Source organism: Grampus griseus (assembly GCF_964374135.1).
Source record: "Grampus griseus genome assembly, chromosome: 1".
Taxonomy (NCBI): Eukaryota; Metazoa; Chordata; class Mammalia; order Artiodactyla; family Delphinidae; genus Grampus; species Grampus griseus.
In genome coordinates, this window is record NC_139017.1 from 110,879,041 (window position 1) to 110,894,390 (window position 15,350).

Below are 15,350 nucleotides of genomic sequence, written 5' to 3' on the forward strand. Positions count from 1 at the left end.
AATAAACAAAAATAATAAAGACTGAAAATACACACATCTCCTTTGTACGAAGTAAGGCTCTTCTTTACCAAGTAAGTGGAGGTTTGACTTTGCAGCTCTTAGCAGGAAAGTAAGCACCATGAGGGCTTCTGAGAGCACTGCACTGCAGAAGAACTCATGAGCACAGAGGTAACAGCCTTAATTAAAGGTAAAGGAGAAAAGCAGGGAGTGAAGCAGAGAGGTAAAGAGGAGGGATACAGGCAGCCCTGAAGGAAGGAGAAAGAAGGGCAAAGAAGAGACATTAAGAGTGTAAGAAATTGCGGTAACAGAAAAACAAGAATAGATTTGGAGAAAAGGGGAACAACACCGTGCTCCACTATTACAATCTGGACAGCCAGAGAGGGCAGTTCTACTGCATGCTTTATTAAACTGACTTCTGCATTTCTCCCCAGGCTCCCCATTTAAATGAACACCCAGGAGCCTAGCTTCAGTTTCCAGCAGATCACAACACCTTGCACATTGGATACACTACTATGACTCTAGAGAATGATTTTTTTTTAAACTTAAGTCAACTTTCATGGAACAGTTTTTATTCTTATGATTTTTTTCATTGTAAGTGAAGAACTACTCAATAGACAAAGACTGGGAAAAGTCATTATACTAAATAGTTCATAGAGAATTTTGTTTGTAATAAGATCAACAAGGCATTAATGCTCTAGGCCATTGGTCTGGGCTTAGAAATAATTTTTTCATTGTAAATTTTTTTCTAATATTTTTTCTAGTTAAAATATAATTTAACTCTGTAAATAAACGTCCATCCATTTACAACTCACTAATGAATACCAGTAACCCATACTCAAAACTTTAGAATCTTTTTTTTTTTTTTTTTTGCGGTACGTGGGCCTCTCACTGTCGTGGCCTCTCCCGTTGCGGAGCACAGGCAACAGATGAGCAGGCTCAGTGGCCATGGCTCACGGGCCTAACTGCTCCGCGGCATGTGGGATCTTCCCGGACTGGGGTACGAACCCACATCCTCTGCATCAGCAGGCAGGCTCTCAACCACTGCGCCACCAGGGAAGCCCTAGAATCATTTTTAACTGCTCATATGTGATCCCCACATCCAATAAATGTCTAAGTCTTTTCTCTACTGGGTCTTCTCTTGTTCCTCTTGGGTCTTCCAACAGTATCCTTTCAGAGTATCAATCCCTGGTTATCTCATGAATGTTGATGATCCTTTGTCTGAGACCTTCTCTTACTGTAAACTTCCTAGGTTAAGTTCTCCATTCTCATGACTTTAATTACCATTTTTATGTTGATAACTTCCACAACTATATTTCTAGTCCACAACACTCTCTTTAGATTTATTTGCATATTATCAACTGTCTTCTGGTTATTGTATATGGATGTAACACAAACTAATGTCCAAAGCTGAACTTTTTACACAATCCTCAAGGAACACTTTCATCTCCTTCTGTAATCCTTAACTCAGAGAATAGTATCACATTCATCTAATTGGCCAGACCAGATGCTCTTTCCTCCATTATCCCTCATTTAAATTACCACCATCAGAGACACTTTATTAAAATGGCAAAGTGATGCCTTGCTAAAGCTGGGACTCAAATGCAGCCAGAGAGGAGATAGCAACTGTAATCACTGACTTGTTGAAGTGACCTCCTTCTAATCCCATCAGCATCAAAGATGGGAGTGTGTAGGCAAGGGAAGAATTCCTGTATGGAAGACATGAAGAATCTATTCTCTGAGCTTTTGTGAGAAAGCAGGAGAATTTTCAGAAAAGTCTGTAGAAATACTTTGGGAAGAGCAATACCTAGCAAGTAAATATGTAGGAGCTCACACCATCATTTATAAGTTATTCCAATGAAATGGGACATTATTCTGGAGTCAAAAGCTGGATAAATGGATGATGCTATTGCAATTAACACATACATTTTATTCTAGAAGCAAAGAAATGTAAGCTGTGGAAATGGAAAAAATCCATAAATGGATGTAAATATGACATATACCTTTTCAAATTGCAGTTAATTTGATTTTAAGGAGAACTCTATTATTTTGGAGAAGTTTGAATACAAACTAAATAATTATAATAGTTGAATTTTTGTCACAGTGATATATGGAGATGGAATAATAGAAGTGATTACAATAAATTAGGATGTTTGTCAGTGTAGATTTGCTTTCAGAAATGGGTGAAGATACTGCCTAGCTAGTTACCCAGTAATATTTTGAGAGTAAAGAAAGGACTGAATCTAAGCAATGGAGAGCTGTTAGGAAGCCAACAGGAATGAGGAGAAATGGTGGCAGGCACTTGGCTTCCATGAAAAAGTCAAATATTTAGAAACCACTTACAGCCCTGCGAAATGAGGCACTCAGGATCCAGTCAGTAAGTTGGTTTCCTAATTAGCTGACTGACATACAGAACATGTTTCACCATCATACATCCTTTCCTACATCACCAGAATCCTAGACAAGGGCCCAAAATACCCAGATGACTACAGAAGGGAAAAGAGGTACTTTTACCAGGTATTCAGGGAAGATGCTATCCATTATTGCCCCTGCATCAGGAAAGGTTTTAACACTTAAAAAGGAAACATCAACCATTATATTTGACACTGTAGTCCCTATTAAGTTGAAAATATTTAAGATTAAGCTACACTGGTTCTATCCAGGAGTAGGAAGATTGTACAGGGTGAACTGCAAGGACTCTGTGATGACCAGCACATCTTATCTCAGTAGACATGCTTCAAATGGAATAGAATTTAAGGCAGACAAAATTTGCAAGCTATGTGAAGCTTGTGTTAGTGGTCGTGTGTGTGTGTGTGTGTGTGTGTGTGTGCGCGCACACGCACGCACGTGTGTGTGTGTGTGTGTTTTCTTCTAGCTTAAGTGCATGAGTCATTTGCCTGAATCCAATCCAAGCAGTCCAAATCACCATTGATGTTAGACTCACAGACTTCTAGTATGAATGACTTATTTGCAGCCTGTTTGTTACCTGTCAGAAAAGGAATGTTCATTGATTCTCCACAAGGGATCAGAGGAATTCAACCTTCCTGATAGTTTTTGCAACAAGAATTCACCTTACAGTCAAAATTTATGAAATAACAAAGAAATTTTATTACATATGTAACTTCTTTCCTTTTCTTTTTTGTTATAATTTCTGGTTCCATAAAGGATTTCCACAGTCATTACTTTCAGATCCTTGCCGTCTTCTTTATTTTAAAGACTTCTCTCTACCTAACAGACTTACAAAGTCTAATAGATATGGGAAAGTGTTCTGTCCAAAGGTTTTTTTTTTCTTTTTTTTCCATTACACAGTCATCAGCTATCAAACACTGTGAAATACCCAATATGCTTTTTACCTTTACATCTTTAGATTTTTCGGACTAGAAAATCATTTCTACAGTTTTGGCCCTGGAGACCAGAGAGCTGGCAGTGTTGCAGATGACAGCATTTCTTGGCTGTGACATCCACCTCTGACTGCCTATATTTCTCCCTTTCCTGAGCTTAATGGGAACCTTAAAGCCATAGTCAAAACACAATAAATGCTGGCCTTATCCCTCCTTCCTGCCCAGTTGATACTTTTCCTGAGTATAATATATTTGTTTCTATTTCTTCTTTTATCCCTTTTCCTTTTTTTTTTTTTTTTTTTTTTTTTTTGGTGATTACCTTGAGAATTATTTCTTCCAGTTCCAGGAGAGCATTTGCAGCTGTAAAAGTCCACTGAATTTTATCCCTGTGACAAGGAATCTTATGCTGTCATAAAGATACCTTCAGCATCCCTCAGCATCCTTAGGCACAGTGGAAAGGAATGCACTGGGGAGCACATAGTTGAAAACAGCCTGAATATTGCCAAATATCAGAGAACCTAGGTCTGGCTAGTGGTCAGCCCAGGCTCTGGCATCCAGCCATGGAATGCTGGGAGACCTGGAGGGGATTTCAAGTTGTTAAAGACTCCAGCCAATGTATTTTTTGCAGTAAAATTAAAACATTGATGTCTAGTCGACATCAACGTTACATTTCAGGGTTTATTTTCTTTCATAGAGCTTTTTGAAAGTCCACCAATCACAGTAATTTAGCAATTGGTAAGCTATATTATTTCTACAGGTCACCTGGGAAATGCGTGCTTACATCAATTAACACGGAAGCAATGTAAATGATCTGTATAATGTTTCCAAACCACCACCTCACTTTATCAAAGTGGATTTGATGTAACATCGTATCATTTATTAAAATGCCAATAATGGTCTTCTGAATCCTGCATTAAAGTCTTCACCATCGCTACTTGTGATTGGCCTCAATCTGGGAATCAGCGTGCTCAACAACATCCTCAAGTCCCCAAAGAAAATGTTCCAGATGGTAGAAGATGCTATGCACCTCCAGATTAAGACCCGTGCTCAGAATCAAGCTGCTACCTGACCAGTCTGGACTCAGTGCCCCAGCTCTGTCTGACAACAGGGTCTGTCTGACTCCCCAACCCCAGTCTAATTCTATGTGCCCTGTTTTTACAATTGAGCTTTATTCTTTTTTGAGTTCTGTTAATTGACCTACTAATCATGTCTTCTTTTTAGTCAGTGCTGTGGATATTTTTTTTAGCATCTGAAATCTCATATGCTTATGGAAACTACCATTGTGTAAGTCTTGATGAAAGATGGGTCCCTGATGGGCAGCCAAGGGGGCAAAAATGATATTTTCTGTTTTAAAAATAGAACAAGCAGCTAATTGGAGTTTACCTGTGATTTAAGTTTACCCCATTTGACTCCTCCTGCCAGGACATTTGAAATAAATGTCCAAAGAAGCAGGAATGATTCAGAATTTATTTGGGCAGCAGTAGTGCAACATCCTTTGTAGAGCGATTGTGGTAGCAACAACCCAACTTCCTTGTTCCCATCCATTTTCTGAGCATGGCACTCCAGGCTTAGTTGATTTCAGTTGACTGCAACCAAGAAACAAGAAACAAATGAAGAAACCAAACCAAACAAAACAAGGACTTTGCTTTTGCAACCCTGACCCTGAAATCTAGCCAACAAGCCCAGATTTCTTGCTGTCAGCCACATAGATAACTAACCTTGAGTGCCATCCAGGCTAGGAGTCTTCCCGTCTGCCCAAACCAGCAACTATTTCATTATGGACTCCCATCATCAATTTATTTTACTCACGTTGAATGCAACTTGTGTTTGATTTCATCTATGCACTCTGTGCTTGCTACCCTGGATTCATCTTTCCCTGGAAGCACCTGCAACTGCATCAACTCTTGAAGTTAATGCATCAACTGCATCAACTCTTCCAGGACTGGTTCTGTTAAAGTGAGTGAGACTCGGTCAGAACCAGCCTTCTCTCAGTCTGATCCCATCCTGGGAAACAGGACACATTATCTTCAGAGAATTGATGGTGTGTAAGTGTTGTGATAAATGTGGGAAGATAGGTCTTTAAGAGACCTAAAAGAATCTGAACTACTTTGAGTCCAGAGTGTAGTTGCTTCAAAATTCTTGAGGAATCATTGATCTTTATTATGGGTTTTCTCAGAGGGGAGGCATACAAATTTATAAACATTTATAGAACTCTTCCCATAGAAAAACTTCCTAATGTTGAAAAATTTTAAATCACTGTATCTGCTCCTATTCATTCTTTCCCCTTGTCCATCAGTCACACATACTTCCCCTTAGATCTACTCATCCAGCCACCAACTCCTCTGTAAGTGTGAGGCAAGAGCCCCTCCAGGAATCTCTCAACCCACTTGATCCACACCTCCTTTCCCATAAGTAATAGCCCCTGAGTGGTGTAATCCTTTTCTCACTTGGACATATCTGTTTATTTGTTTGGTTTTGCTAGGAGTAGTCCCTTAGAAACTCCAGTTCATCCTTAGAACAAATGTTTATTGATTGTCTATTATATGCAGGCATATATCCATTACACATTGAATTTACATAGAAATTGTAAGAGGGGATTTTTTTTTAATGTACTCTTTTGTTTTGGTAGATTTGAATTTAAAAAAAAAAACCTTTTGTTTATTTGAGTGAAATTATGCATGATTTTCATTCTATCCTATTTCTCATGGTCATTGAACTAGGGATTTTGTAATAGAATCATCCCTTCTTATCTGAGAGGTATTGGTTCCAGGACTACCCCCTCTCCCACTTCCAGCATATAGCAAAATCCATAGATGTCTTTTAGTTGGACCTTCTTATCCAGGGGTTCCACATCTGCAAATTCAAACAATTACTGATAGCACACAATAGGAGGTTGATGGAGTCCAAGCATGGATGTGGAACCTCAAGACGTGGAGCTTGTGCAGACCATACAAGCATGCCTGGGTGATGATGTGCATTTGGTTTTGATTTTGGCAAGCAAAAAGACCTTGGTCCTTGTCTTCTTTGAGGAAGGAATTCCACAAAGAGACCAAGACTGTAAAGCAGGCACAGAGTTTTTCAGAAGCATAGTACTTGTGGGAGAACACACAAAGAAGCCATTTAGGTAGGGCAGAAGCAAAAGTTACACACTTGGAGAAGAGTGTGAGCATCCTCGCAAGTGAGGGGTGTGCAATAGGGGCAGCTTAGGTTGTTAATATGGAGTTAATCTCTCAGGGTTTAGGTAAAGGTGACTCCCCTTTCCCCTCCCCTACGAGCATGTCATCTGAAATCCCTTGTTTGGACCTCCCCCAGGCATCATTTTGAATCTTTCCTGTGAGCACCTAAGCAAAACTCACGGTGGGTAGGGCCAAAACTGCACTGCTAATGATATTGCAATGCAGCCAAGGTTACTAGAAGATGACTTGAGACTCCCTCTGTGCATGTGTTGGGCTGGGAAATCTTCTTGACCACAAAAATGACGAGGCTGCAGTGGGCTGCTTTGTCTTTCACCCAATCATCAGCAACCAGTACATTTTTTATTTGCACATGTTCCATGGTTTTCAAGGTTAGAGTTCCTTGCTCAGATGTTACAAAGTGTCTGTTTTAGATGCCATTCCTCCATGCGTCATGGCCTCATTAAGTGCAAAACAAGGAGGTGGCTTTGCCTTCTGCTTAATGCGTATACATGAGGAGGCTGTCCTTGGGCCTCACCCTGTCTTTCTTGCCTCAGTTTCAAACAGCAACAAAGTGAATATTGTAGTAAACAAGTTGCACAAATTTTTTGGGTTCCCAGTGTATATAAAAGTTATGTTTACTATACTGTATTCTATTAAGTGTGCATAGGATTATGTCTATAAAATGCATATCTTAATTAGAAAATACTTTATTGCCAAAAAACACTATCACTTGAGCCTTTAACAAGTGCTGATCTTTTTGCAATAGGAACATCAAAGATCACTGATCACAGGTTACCATAATAAATACAATAAAAAAAAAAAACTTTGGATTGAGAGCATTACCAAAATGTAACACAAAGACATGAAGTGACCAAATGCTGTTGGAAATAGACTTGCTCAATTCAGGGCTGCCAGAAACCTTCAATGTGTCAAAAACACCATATCTGTAAAGTGCAATAAAGCAAAACACAATAAAACAAAGTATGCCTGTATAGGATTTTGACAACATCTAGAAGTAAGAAAAGTTTCCTGCATTTGGGGTTGGTTTAATTCTCCCCTTCTGTACTTTAATCAGAAATTTCTATAGTTTACACCATCAAATATAATATAATAAGTTATATATGAGGATTGAGAAGCAGGACCATGTAGCGAGCTCATTGTTGATGAGATCATTTTAAATAATTGAGGGACTGAGGAATTTCTGGTCCTGGGAAATATCTAAAAGCTGTTGAAAGAAGAGAGAGATAAACAGAGACTTGGACACAGCACTTCAGTGGCTCTGAGAAAGAACAATCACAACAAGTTCTTTTGCCAACAAAATAGCCACACAGTTTCACAGCTTATCAATCTGTGTGTGTAAAACACATAAGAAGATCTATCATCTCACTGTTACTTTTCAGCCTTAGTTCCTGTTGTACAGGCACCCTTGGGACCCATCTGTTGGCAGAGCTCAGTTAAGGGAAACTATGGTGGTGTCAACCCACTAACGTAGGGGAACTAATTCTGTGGGACCTCGTGAGAACTTAGCAGAAGAAGGAATTGCATTCGCCTAGTGTGTAGGAAAAGCCCAGAAAGAAGCACCTCTTTTTCCATCCCTACCTAAAGTACTTCGGGGCAGCTAAAGCTTCCCTGTCGTTGCCAAGATTGTCTGTTCTGTCTAAATCCTCAGGATTGGCCTATGCAAAAATAAAAAGGAAAACACATGGGTATTTTGCTCTAGGAATACAGAATTGTGCAAAAGTCTAAACAGAAAGGGAAAAAGAAGGTAGGTTTCAGGGACTTGGTGATAGTTGGGGAAAAGATGAATTGGGAAGAGGCTGAAAGAGAATCTGGAGAGAATGATTACAGACTTGTTTCTCAGTCTGTAATGAATAAAGGTCAAAATGGCACCACTATCTGTAAAGTAAACATCCCAGGGAATATTATTGAAAAATCATGTACCAGAAACTGTTTAGGAAAGGAAAACATATTCCAGAGGCTATTCTTAGAACAAAGGGATGCTAAGGTGGTGAGCTAAGATGTTAAAAAACTTGGTAACTAGTGAGTCAAGGACCACCAAGCATCCACTGGCATGGAGTGGACAGCGTGTCTTGGTAATTATGCCCTTCTGAAATATCCCTAAAAGTGGGAAACATTCTAGCAAATTGGTTTTGAATGACCAAGTGTGCTTCCTGAAGAAACTGTTAATCTCACTATACAAAAATCTTCCCAAAGAATATCAAGCTTATAGAGCCCCAAGACTATTCCTGATACTGGAGACAGAATGATACAGCTGAGAGAATGGATCTGCTCTCATTAGCACGGTCTTAAACTATGTACATCTTAGTATAATTTCTTTTTTTTAAATGCCCTCCTTGTTACAAGAAAGTTATTTTATGTACTTATTTATGGAATTTTTAATTTATTTGGAAAACAAATTTCCCAAATGGCAAGACATTTGTATCAAGATTGTAACCCAAACTTAGTATTGCCTGACTTTGGCAATGTTGTGTAACTTCTCTGGGGCTCAATTGCCTTATCTATAAAATTTGGAAATACAGTATCTGCCTCATAGGATTCAATGAGAAAATCCATATAAAGTTTTAACTGTGTCTGATACAGTATGAACTCAATAAAATGTTATTGCTGTAAAAATTTATCAAGATTCTTATCATCCTAATTATTTGACTAGAAATACTAAATGCAACCAAGTAATCATATGTTTCTTCTCTTATTTCATCACAAGACCTGAAGAGTGAGGAGATCAGGAAGTGATGATGACGGGCAAATATACTTTGACATATTTGTCTTTTGTAGAGAGTGTGATATAAAGATGACAGTCAGTGATTTATGATCACCATTACCAAATAATGATACTCAATTAGTTCAAGTCATAGAATCTGAGGCAAAAGGAAAAATAAAATGAAGGAAGGAAGGGGAGGCAGAGAGGGAGGGAGGAAGGAAGATAAGATAAAGGAGGAAGGAAGAAAGGAAGGAAGGAAAGAGGGCAGGAAGAGGTCGTGTTTTTATATGTCAGGTTACTGGAGGAATTCAGGAAAATGCAACTGATTATTCATATGTTGGAACCTGTAGAGAAGATTGGGATTATCTTACATAATAGGATAGCAATTTGCTGTCGTCAGAATGTGTCTGCCCAAATCCTAACTGCCAAAGGTAATAGTATTAGTTGGTGGGGCCTTTGGAAGGTATTATAATTAGGCCATGAGGGTGGAACCCTCATGCATGGGGTTCTCTTATAGGAGATTCCACCGAGCAACTAGGTCCCTCTGTCACCTGAGGGTAAAACAGAAAGTGTGGGACCTGGAAGAGGTCCCTCACTGGATCCTGCTGGCACCCTGATGTCACACTTCCAGCCTCCAGAACTGTAAGAAATCAATTTCTGTTGTTTATAAACTATTCAGCCTGCAGGATTTTGTTTTAGCAGTCTGAACAGGCTAAAATACCATTTCTTTGGGAAACTGGAGATATACAGAGCTGATAATGCCGTTGGTCGTTCCTCCAAATTTGCTTTGTTGACAATTGGAACAGGCTCTTCTGCGTTCTGAGTTTGCTCCCAGACTCCATGGGCTGGCGGCTGTGGAGGAAGAAGTGAATGGAGCTAAGAGCACTTCAAAGTAGTTATTTTAGGAGACAGCTGCAGGGCCACAGAGTTTTATGGGGCCCTCACCTCATAAAAGTCAAGAAAAAATAAAAGGAAAGATAAATGTGAAATTCATGTTTTAAGGAGACAAAAACCTGAAGTCAAGAAAAGTCAAATTTGGGTGGCAATAGAATAACAGACTAAGGGGAAAAATTGCAGCCTGAGATCTAGAGCACTCTGCAAATAGCTGGTTTGTCTTGTTGAGGGAGAGAGAATGAATAGACTATGAGTGAAGCCAGAGAATCATCCATTCAGCCATTATCACTTAAAATGCATTTTATGCTCTTAACACTGGCTTGAGTTAAAGTGAGTATTTGTAGCAATAATTTCTTCAGGGGAAAAAATCCAAACAAAAGCAAAGCAAAACACAGAAATATGCTGATCCCACCAGCTGCATCAACAACAGAGAGCATTTTTTTTTAAAGTCTTCAGATGTTAAGAATTTTATTAAAGCATCTATCCAGAAACCATGTATAATTTCCTAATGTTGCCCAGAAGTGATTGCCAGACAGATCTCAGAAACCAATGTGAGAAAGAGGGCTGAGCAAAGTCCAGTAGGGTTTAGACAGACACACTCTAGAATACAGAGTTCAGTAGACATTAGATGAGCACCTAGTATATGCTGGGCACTGCACAAGGAGAAAAGAAAGATGATCTCACAATGAATTTACAAATGTGGCAAATGGCCCTAAGATAACCTAAAGTGGCTAATGAAATCTGAGGGTCATTGTCTCAATTTCCACAATACTATGGAATCAAAAGTAGTTGTCAAGATGTGAACTTTGTTTCTTAGCCACAGCTTCATTTTGGCAGATGTAGGCATTCTCATTATTCCCTAGAAACTCAAGGCTGCTCAGCTGTGAATTTTAGATAATCTCAGTAAAGAGAACCTATATTTTATCACATATAAATGTTCCTGATTGTAAGATGAAATAGTATTTAATGTTAAACTAAATCAGAGACAGAGAGAGGGAAGAGTGGAAGAGGTATACTCTCTGGGATTCTAATAGCTGATTTCTACAAAAGCCATCTTAAATCCTCACTGCAGGTAGAAATAAAAATTAAACTCAAAATTCAGGAAAAGATAGTTAAGGAAACTTGCAAGTTTCAATATTGACACTGGATGCAGGAAGGGGGAAAAATATCTCCCGTGAAAATTTGAACTACACTCTACCACTCCTGCACATTTGCAGTCTGAATTCACAGCATTAGTATGGTCCAAAACTCCTCAGTAGAGGATTTAATTTGAAATGGTCTCGGCTTAATAGTGTCCTCGGGTGACTGGCAAGAACAAATATAAAAGCTTCCGGGGAGAAGGAGAAATGAGAGTGAGTTCAATGCAGGCCAGTTGATGTGGTAAGATGCTTCAAATGTGAGGAGCATCCTAATTTCAGACAGATGCAAATGTGAATAAGGTGCATCATAATCTGAGGAAATCAGGCAGCTTGTGTGAGATGCTGCTTGGTCAAGCACAGTGGTTTTCATACATGCTCAGTTCCACAAAGACCATGTGGATGATTTTGACTTTGTTGGTTCTGATCTGGAGGAATTTCTTTGTTCCTAGGTGGTGTTCTGATTTTGGTCATCCTGGAACTTTGACCTAAGACATCCTCATTTGCTTTGATTTCATCCTACTCTTTGCTTATCTTTGGTTTTATTATACTTTCCTGAGTTTCCCCATTTTTTTTGTTTGTTTTGTTTTTTTGTTGTTGTTAATTCATTCATTTAAGAATACTTATTCAGGGCTTCCCTGGTGGCGCAGTGGTTGAGAGTCCGCCTGCCAATACAGGGGATGCGGTTCGTGCCCCTGTCCGGGAGGATCCCACATGCCGCGGAGTGGCTGGTCCCGTGAGCCATGGCCGCTGAGCCTGCGCGTCCGGAACCTGTGCTCCACAATGGGAGAGGCCACAACAGTGAGAGGCCGACGTACCGCAAAAAAAAAAAAAAAAAAAAAAAAAGAATACCTATTCAGATAACTCAGAACTTCATGAGGTAAATTCTTGACTTCTTGGTGTTGAAATAACTACCTAGGGATTTTCAGACTTAAGTAAATGTCAAGCTTACCTAAGAATCCTATTAAGAATAAAGGTATTCGTTCCTCTTTTGGAGACTCTGATTCAGAAAGTCAAAGATTGGTCGTCACTGATGCCTACTAAATTTTGAGAACTCTGGGCTAGCCCACTGACGTTTGTGTTCCCATCTCACCTCCAAAATCCCAGAGTTGACTCTGCTTTATTTCTGCAAATCACTACTACTCATAGTCCTGGGTCTAAAGAAATCATTATAATTAAAATTTGTCCATGACAATTCATTAAGGCAGTTTTGACTCAAGCCAACAGAATCAAATAATTTTATAATTAGTGGGATTTGATCAACATCATGGGCTCAGCCATGTAATTCTAGTGCACCATTTGATTCAACAGCACCTGAATTGCCTGGAAAATTTCCGCAATTTCCACTATGGAGGACACAACCCCATAACAGGGCTGTGCTTTCTGGGATTCCTATTATGTGATGAGTTCTCTATAGATGTTTGTTGAAGTGAATGAATTGGTGTCCTCAGAAAATTCTTAAGTCCCTTTTGAATAACCAGGAAAAAAGTTCTATTAGAAAATGTTAATAGTAGAGAATTCTAATTCTATGTGGTGAATTGTACTGTTCTTTTTTTTTTTTTTTTTTTTTTTGCGGTACGTGGACTCTCACTGTTGTGCCCTCTCCCGTTGCGGAGCACAGACTCCGGACGCACAGGCTCACGGGCCATGGCTCACAGGCCCAGCCACTCCGCGGCATGTGGGATCTTCCCAGACCGGGGCACGAACCCGAGTAGCCTGCATCGGCAGGCGGACTCTCAACCACTGCGCCACCAGGGAAACCCAGTGAATTGTACTGTTATTCCCTAGGGACACATGACTGTTAGTGTGTACAGAAAAATCAGAAGGTCTGATTTTATAATCATGTCAGACATCAGACACTTTTCTGTTTTGCTTGTTACAAGCAAATTTGCAAAGCATGACATGTTAAACACCCTGATCATTTTCCAGCTTGATTACTGAAGTAGAAAGGGAAAGAGAATGAACAAAGTTTCAGAGTTCTAGTCCTGGCTCTGTCAGAAACGATCTTTATAACTTGGGCTTCCATAAATACACTGTAAAATGATGAGCTTCACTTACATGTAGTCTAAACTCTCAGGCTTACTGGAAAATTGCTATAAATCAACATGTGATAAACATAAATTGCAAGGTAGAGTTTTCATTAATAATAATGTCATTAGAATGAAGGAACCAGCTCTTGTAATTTGGTTACTTTCAAGAACAGAGATTTACAAAATAATTGGGAACATATTACAGTGCATTCCCTTCATTCACTTAGCCCTTCTGTAGACTTTCAGTTTAGGAAGGGAACAATGGTGCAACTTTTGATTTGACATCACTCCACACCTTTCAATCAAGATTGTCATGTAGCAGGCTATTCTAAAAAGACACACAATCCACGTTCTTGGTGCCATCTTCTCCAGTCTTTATTTTCACTGTGAACTGTTCAACACACCATGCAGGTGGCTGCCTTCCAAAAAATGAACCAGGGAAAGTTGATTGTCAGGCTGTGTCACTCTGCTCTGAGGACAAAGCAGCCTTTCTGAACGCACCATTTATTTTCTTCTGTGTGATATTATACAGACAGGAAAGGTGTGAGTAGGTCCTCAAGGTGCCTAACCTTGTGATGGCAGATCAGTTGTTCCCTAAGAGCACTCTTAATGACCTTATGTTCTATGGCAGGAAGGAGAGGGCATAAGTCAGCATTTTGCCACCACGTTCAAAGTTTCAAATTCTACTTCCCTCAAAACCTAAATCATTTTCCTTTCTGCCACTACGGGCCTTAAAAATAAATTTTGAAAACGGTTACGTGCTTTACTATTTGGTTTAACTTAAGTCTTACTATTACGTCTCTTATTGTTATTATTATTATTTTAAATAACAGTTCCTCTCTCCTAATCAATAAGGAAACCCCAGATCTGGATGTTATACAAACTATACCCACAGGGGCACTGTTGACTGGGAGAAGGGAAAAGCATGTTTCACTGCAGTGTTTATTCAAGGATTTTCCCAATATTTTTTTTCCTAAAAAGGAACATCCCATCTTGTGCTGGGGAAATTGGAAACCTGGAACCACAATCCCATAGGGATTGAAATGGCCATCCATAAATCTGCACAGTCTGTCTGATTCTGCCCCATCGAGCAACTGTAATAGGAGTTCTATAGACACAGCAGGAGCTGAATAAAAACTATGGAGGTAGAGAAAGCTGCGTCAGTGCTGTATATGCATTAAAGACAGTAGACGGTGGGGTGTGCATCCTGGAACCGTACAGTTTCCCAATGAGCTCAGTCCTGGATTGTAAAACCATTTGTGTTTAGTTACCAATACCTTGCTATTTTATTTGTTAAGTTTGTCACTAAACCCTGTTTTGCATACACTTGTACTTGCTCATGCATGCTTTATGAATATAGAAATTAGCATCTCATTAAATTGATAATTAGGCCAATGATAAATAGCTGTTTGGGTGCCATGTAGGGCAAGATTTCTACCCAAGTTACTTATCTACCATACACAATAACAGTGCAATTATTTGTCACACAATCAATTATAGACAGACAATAAGAAATAAACTTTTCTTTTACACATTTGCCTTCACTGTAATTTAGATTCAAATTCATTCTCTGCTTTTGGAAAAACAATAACGCAGTGTTGTCTAACAATTCTTGATAACGTACATTTTCAGCTTGGCTTTCATATTGCGCATGCAGCTCAAATATCTCACATTGTGCGTTTTGTTACAAATGACTACTTCCAAGATGTCCTTTTTTTTTCTTTAACTCTCTTGTTTACACTTCATGATGTTGAGAACATGGCGTACTTTGACATTCAGAATTTCTCAAGTTGTTCTGTTTTGCTCTAGTTTCTACTTCCCCCTCTGAGATTAACCTATACTTTGACCTTCTCTTGCTTATAATAAATAGGTCTTGTGCTGAGAGAAATCATCTAAGAGATGTTAGGAGTACAATGAAAGCTATGAAAATGTTTTCTCAATTATTTAAGCATAGTTCAATCCACATTTATTTCCAAAAATAAGAAAAAAGAAAAGAAAAAGAAAAGCAATGCATTTCCCTTTAATCCACGTGGATTTCAAACTGGAGATGTAAT